Genomic DNA, 7,696 nt, shown 5'->3' with positions numbered 1-7,696 from the left:
GAGGAGCATCGTATCAGATAGAGGAACACAGTTTACCTCAAAGTTTTGGAATCAGTTGCATGAAACTTTGGGTACCAGGCTAGAGTTTAGTACAGCCTTCCATCCACAGACTGATGGGCAGACAGAGAGAGTCAATCAGATTCTGGAGGACATGCTGAGAGCTTGTGCACTAGACTATGGGTCTAGTTGGGATGATAACTTACCCTACGCAGAGTTCTCGTACAACAACAGCTACCAAGCCAGTTTGCAGATGGCCCCTTTCGAGGCATTGTATGGCAGGAAATGCAGGACACCTTTGATGTGGAATGGAGTTGGAGATCGCAAATTATTTGGACCTGATTTGATCAGGGATTCAGAGGAGAAGGTCAAGTTGATTCGTGACAGACTTAAGATAGCCCAGTCAAGGCAGAAAAGCTATGCTGATGCTAAACGCAAGGAAGTGATCTATGAAGTGGGAGATAGAGCATATCTTCGAGTGTCTCCACTTTGAGGTATTAAGAGATTTGGAGTCAAAGGAAAGTTAGCACCCCGATTTGTGGGACCATATAGAGTTCTGGAACGCAGAGGAGAGGTTGCATACCAGTTGGAATTACCAGAGGCTTTGACAGGAGTTCATGATGTGTTCCATGTTTCCCAGCTGAAGAAGTGTCATGCAGAGATGGCGGATATTCCTTTGAGAGATACAGTGCCACTCGAGGCAATTCAGTTAGAGAGCGATCTGACTTATGAGGAGAAGCCTACTAAGATTCTTGAGACTGCAGAGAGGATCACTCGAACCAAGATCATCAGGTTCTGCAAAGTTCAGTGGAGTCACCACACCGAGGAGGAAGCTACCTGGGAAAGAGAAGAAGATCTCAGGCAGGACCATCCACACCTTTTTGCTGGCCAACCCGAATCTCGAGGACGAGATTCATCTTAAGGGGGGTAGGTTTGTAACATCCCAATTTTTATTAAATTCGGATGTTAATAGAATCATTCAATGCATATCATATTTCTTTGCATTTTTGGAGTTTTAAAAAAATATTCAAATAATATTTTCCATTCGAGAAAAACAAATGAGAGGGGATAAGATGACTTCCTCAAAATATAAAAGAGTGGGAATTTTTATTTTAATATTATTTGAAGTTTTGGAGTTTATTTGGTATTTATTTTATCTGCAAAAAGTGCATTAATTACATTAGGAAATATTTTCAAAAATGTTCTGTGCTTAAGTTAATGTTCATTAGGCTCTAAATATTGCATAGTTATTTTATAAATTATTGTGGTGTTTTTATTAATTCTTTTGAATTAATTATGACCACTGTAGAGTTCTGTTTAAAAAAAAAACACACGCACGCACTCACCCGCCTGGACCGAAACCAGTTCGGCCCAGGGACGCGCGCGCCTAGCCAGGCCAGGCCAGCCAGCCCACTGGCCATTCGGCCCCAGGCCAGCCCCAGCGCCGACGCCTTCCGCCCGGTCGACCGCCCGCGCCCGCCCTCGCTCGCTACCGCCGCCGCCACTGACTGGTGGGCCCCGCTCCACGTCTTCTTCCCCAACCTCCCGCTTCTCCCGCAGGATGAGCACGCGCACGCGCTCCCGAACCCGCCGGCCGAAGCTCTCGGGATAGAGCTTATCCCGCTGCTCCCCGACGCCCTCCCCTCGCCTATATAAAGGCCAAGACCCCCCTCTTCCATCCTCGCCGTCCCGCATCTTCCCACGCCGCCCCTACCGCTCGTCGTCGCCGTTCGCATCTCGCCGGAGCTCCGAGCCCCGCCGTCCTCGCCCCGCCCCGTCCGGACGTCGCCGACGCACGCCGCCACCACCTTCGCGACGCCCTCGACGCGCCGCACCTCCCCGTCTTCTTCCCCGACGCCGAGGACCGCCGTAGCCGCCGTCCCCTCCGCCACCGACGCCGCGCCGCCGTCTTCGTCGTCGCCGGCCACCACCTCCAGCCCACTGTAAGCCGCCGCCCCACCCTCGCCCGTTAGATCGGACCCCAACGGTCCAGATTAGATTAGGTTCGTTTTTTTTATTTTGCGAAGAGGTACGCGGTTAACCGCGGTTCCCTTAGACCGGCCGGTTTTATTTAAACCGAGCGTCGGTTTTTCTTTAGTTAGCCGCCGCCACTGTTTTTCTTAGTTAGCGGCCGTTCGCCGTATAGCCTCCGCAGCGGACGCTGCTCGGCCAGCCACGAGCCACCACGTGGCCAGGGACTTGTTTGCGATAGTTTTCTTCTCTGTTTAGTCCCTGTAATTAGCAGATTAGTCCCTAAACTTCGCGTAGCCACAACTTTTTAACCGTAGATCCAAACTCGATGAAACCAGCGGCAAATTCTTCGTATTGTTTAGATCTATCCAGTGGTATCCTTTTTGCAAACTTTTGACAGATTCAAATTTGAATTTATTCAGATTTGAATTCGAACTTCAAATGGCCATATCTCCCAAACCGTGGCTCCGATTAAGTTGATTCTTTTTGCACTTTGTCACCGTAGCCAAACCCTATCACCTGGACCTTTGTCACAATAATCTTCACACACTAGAATCTGCCCATTAATATTTTTACTAGTATGCATAGTACGCACTATAGCTCACATCACTCTTTGAACCATAGGCCTATGTTGTTTTGCATCTAGAATATTTTTTCATGCTAGTTAAGTGTGATGTTTGTTCATTTGGTTTTTTTCCGAGACTTTTGCTTTGCATGTTCTTCTTGGTTCTCTTGAATGTTTGTTTATGTTTGTTTATCTCCTTTCCGATAGATTGCCCGGAGTGCGAAGCAGAATATTTTCAGTCTTTAGAGTTCAACCAGCAGTACCAAGGCAAGTTGCATCTTGATCATGTTTCCTTACCTATGTTTTATTATGCACTTAGTTCTTTGCGGTAGGACTGCATGGTAGGAATTGATGCCGCATGACTATGCTTTTCACCCAGTAGTTCATTGAGGTAGGTCTGAACCATATGACATTGTCGCCATCGTTTTACATTATGTTGCTTCGCTAAGTAGACGTGGATTGGGGAGTGAACATTGTAAAGTATGAGTAACAATGTAGTAAGTAGGACCTAAGATAATTAATGAACTACCTGGGCGGAAACTTGATGGAATGGTGGCGAAGTACAGTAGGGCACGCATGGGAAATCCATGGTGGTGCACCACTAGTGGACCGTCCGCTCAGGCTCAAAGAGATCAATCGTATTCTCATGTCTAGAAGCTTACGTGTGCAGCCACAAGCCAATATGGGCTCTGGCTTAGTTGAGTAGTTAGTGTGACCCCCTTCCGGGATGGGCTAGCAGATGTAGAAGGGTGTAGGTGTACCGGCCTATCCGTGGGTTAAGGGGGAGCATTTTCGAAAGACTATGTCTCGATCTTCCGATCATGGAGGTGGTCGAGTCTTGTGGGGAAAAGTGCGCAACCTCTGCAGAGTGTCAACCTAATCGATTAGCCGTGTCCCCGGTTACGGACATCTTGAGCTTCTAGTAGTGAAAATGCTGGGAGATCTCCTCACCCTTAATTAAACAGTTGGGATTTAAATGAAACTTGGGAACGGATGGAGTTGGGTTTGCCAACTCATCCTATGCAAATGTGTAGTAGCAGAATAACATCTTTTCTAATAGGGAAAAACTAGCTTTATGCAAAAATTAAACTTAGAGCTTTCCACCAGCCAAATTGCATGTACAAGTAGGTTCATTACACTTATGATGTGACTTGCCAGTACATTCAATGTACTGACCTATATGGCTGCAACTTATCACGTTGCAGATATATCCGACGAGGATTAAGGTGCTATAGGTCGATGTTCTACACTCAACCTTGCTCGTGGAGTTGGACTCATTTACTACTTTGCTTCCGCAGTATTTGTTTATTGGCTCTATGCCCTATTTGGTAATAATTGTATTGCTCCTGGACTATCGATGTAATAAAGAGATGTGTGTTATTTCTGTTATTTCATCGAGTACTGTGTGTGCTAGCAAGTCGATCCAGGGACTAGCACGGTAAGCACAGAGACTTCGACTCTTACCGAGTCGGGTCGCTACACAAAATAACTGTCGAAAGTCTTCATACATTTTAGTGTCGCTTGGGTGTATTGAATATGAGGATTCGTGGGCATCTGCCAAAATTTTCTTCCTCAAATCTGCTTGCTCAGGTACGCATTTCCTTCCTCGGAACCTGAGTGTACCCAGTGCGTCTCTTGAGAAATCCTGAGTCTTGTCTTCTTGCAGATTTTTGATATATGCTTGTTGACTCTCGTCTTCAGCCTGTACTATGCGAATCTCCTCTTCTAGCATATGGGTTACTTCCAAAATTTTCGCAAGGCCGGCATTTATAATTAGCAAGCTGAGCTGAGCGATCTCCTGCTGGAGTTCTGAGGGCAAACCATCATGGCATTCAAGTTGGAAGGCTTGCGGCTGAGGGCATTAGCAACTACGTTGGCCTTTCCTGGATGGTAATTTATTTCCAAATCATAGTCTTTGACCAACTCAAGCCATCTTCGTTGTCGAAGACTTAAGTATGGCTGGGTGAACATTTGAGACTCTTGTGGTCGGTAAATATTTGACATCTTTTTCCAATGAGATAATGTCTCCAAATCTTTAGAGAGTGCACCACAGCAGCTAATTCCAAATCATGTGTAGGATAGTTTCCTTCATGAGGTCGTAACTGGCGAGATGCGTAAGCTACCACCTTGCCATCTTGCATAAGTACACACCCAATGCCCTGTATGGATGTGTTGCAATACACATCAAAGGCGCGGTAAATGTCTAGGGGAGTCAGGACTGGTGCTGATGTCAATCTGATTTTTAGCTCGTTAAAGCTCTGCTTGCAATCCTCAGTCCATTCAAACTTCTTGTCTTTCTTGAGGAGTTCTGTCATTGGCTTGGCAATCTTGGAAAATCCTTCGATGAACCGACAGTAGTACCCTACTAATCCAAGGAAACTTCGGATTTGGGATGCTGTCGTGGGTGCTTCCCAACCAAGCACATCTTTCACTTTGCTAGGATCCACTACGATACCTTCTACTGAAAGGACATGTCCCCAAAATCCAACTTGTTTGAGCCAAAACTCACATTTACTGAATTTTGCATATAGCTAATGGTCACGGAGAGGTTGTAAGACTGCTCGGAGGTGTTCCGCGTGTTCTTCGTTACTCTTGGAGTATATGAGAATATCATCGATGAAAACCATCATAAACTTATCCAAGAATTCCATGCATACCTTATTCATCATATGCATGAAAAAGGTAGGGGCATTTGTGAGACCGAAGGACATCACTATATATTCATAGAGACTGTACTGGGTAGTGAATGTGGTCTTAGGAATATCTTCCTCCTTCAATTTTAGTTAATGATATCCGGTCCTTAAATCAACCTTGGAAAATACTTTCGCACCATTGAGCTGATTGAACAAGTCATCAATCCTTGGTAGCGGGTATTTGTTCTTGATTGTGACATCGTTCCGCTGTCGGTAATCGACGCACATTCTGAGACCACCGTCCTTCTTGTCTACAAATATTGCAGGTGATCCCCATGGTGATGTGCTTTCTGGAGCATCTCATCAAGCTGCTTCTTTAACCTTTCTGGAGCATCTCATCAAGTTGCTTCTTTAACTCCACTAATTCTGACGAAGGCATTCGATAATACTTCTTGTATAGTGGTGCGGTTCGGGGCACAATACCAATTGCAAACTCAAGATCTGTCTGGAGGCATTCCAGGTAATTGCTCAGGAAATACATCACACAATTCACTGACCACAGGAATCAGATCCAATTCTTCGGCTACTGCAGTGAAGACCATTTCTTTTTTGGGTATACTTCTGTGGGCATAGAATTTTGTAGTCTGGCCTTGACTTGACAAGGTGACTTCTCGGGTCACACAATTTATGCATACTTGATATTGAGTTAACCAGTTCATTCCCAAAATTATATCGAACTTGGCAGACACAATGACTATCAAAGAGGTTGGAAATCGGACCCCCTTAATATCAATTTCCAAATTCCGGCAGATCGAATTGCTTTTGAGCACAGATCCCGGGGACTGAACCAACATACTTTTTCCCAAAAGCGAGAAAGGAAATTTGTTTTGGGAAACAAAACTTCGAGAAACAAAAGAGTGGGAAGCCCCAGAGTCGAATAAAATTATTGCAGGTATGTTATTCACAGAAAACATACCAATGACGACTTTGGGGTTTTCCTGATCCTCGTCTGTGGAGAGGTGCTGAACTTTCCCTTGGACAATCTGCTGGGTATGATATGGCCCCATGTGATTGACTTGCGGCCGGAACGGGGCATTTGACTTCTTGGGACACTGTGTGGCATAATGTCCGGTCTGTCCACAACTACAACAGGCGTTGTTGCGTTGGCGCTCCTCGTGTACTGGACTAGTCACAACATTCTTGACTTGAGTAGTGGTCTTGTTCACATTCTGCTGCCAATTGGGTTTGTACTCCAACTGAGTCTGTTGCCACGTACGGGCCTTCCGTATGGGATGTCCGTCCTTCGTTGGTTCAAATTTGGGCTTGTTGTCATTGTTTGTGGGCCGGTTGTCTTGCACCGGCTTGTATTCTCTTTCTATGATGAGGGCCTTATTTACCAGGGACTGAAAATCTGGAAAGTCGAGCATGCATAGAGCACTCCGAAGGTGTTGATTTAATCCTCCAAGGAACCTGTCAACCTTCCTTTCTTCTGTGGCCACATCATAAAGGGAATAAAGGGCCAGGTGGTTGAAGCAAATATTCACTTACTGATAGACTGCCATGAGTGAGACCAAGAAATTCGCGTTGCTTGACCTTCATGATACCAGCTGGAATATGATACTTGAGAAATTGGTCCTTGAAATTAGCCCATGTAATTTCTTCTTCCACAGGCCACAGAGCTTTAGCATTATCCCACCATATAGCAGTGGCTCCTTCAAGATAGTGGGTAGCAAACGGAACCTTGTCAGCTTCCTTAGTGCAAGCAATTTGAAGTTTCTTCTCAATGGTTCGTAGCCAATCGTCTGCTTCCAAAGGGTCAACCACTTGATTGAAACTGGGAGGCTTAGTCCTTTGAAAATCTGAAATCTTGGAGTGATGGCCATTTTGATTTCCATTCTGACCAACCATAGCTTGCACACTTTTTAATAGCTGAATCAGATCATTGTTCCTTCTTTCCTCAAACATGCGCATAATTTGTTCAGTGGAGGGTGCATTTCACGGTGGAGACGGTGGATGCGGATATGGCTCAGGGGAGTGTCCTGCCTGTCTTGCTGAGCAACGAACAGGGACATCCTCACAAGCCTATGTGCTGCTACCTCCCCGCGTCATCCTAATATTTATTTTTCCCAATAAGAGCAACCGCGATGAGAAACATCCAAACATGGCAAGAAAAGACAGTGACAAACCAGAAAGAGCGAAATGAAGAAACCAAGAAACACGTTGATCAAATAAAAAGTTCCAACATAATTATACATAGACTTATACGTGAAAGATAAACATCATGACTGGTGCAACTACTAGCATACATGCAACAATACATCATGGCTCATACAACTACATCCGTACATGACCACTCCGGATTCTCAGACGCTCTAAGACTCTGCCGGTGCTACCGGATCATCTCCTGAGTCAGACCCAGATCGTGAACTGACGACGCCAACCGACACATCTGGGTTAAATGTAACATGATGATGCTGCCTCGAGGGCTCTCCCTCAGGGGTAGGAGCGGGATGATAAGGGATCATGGGAG

The sequence above is a fragment of the Triticum dicoccoides genome, chromosome 7B, assembly GCF_002162155.2.
Source record: "Triticum dicoccoides isolate Atlit2015 ecotype Zavitan chromosome 7B, WEW_v2.0, whole genome shotgun sequence".
NCBI lineage: Eukaryota > Viridiplantae > Streptophyta > Magnoliopsida > Poales > Poaceae > Triticum > Triticum dicoccoides.
Note: the sequence above shows the minus strand (reverse complement) of the source record.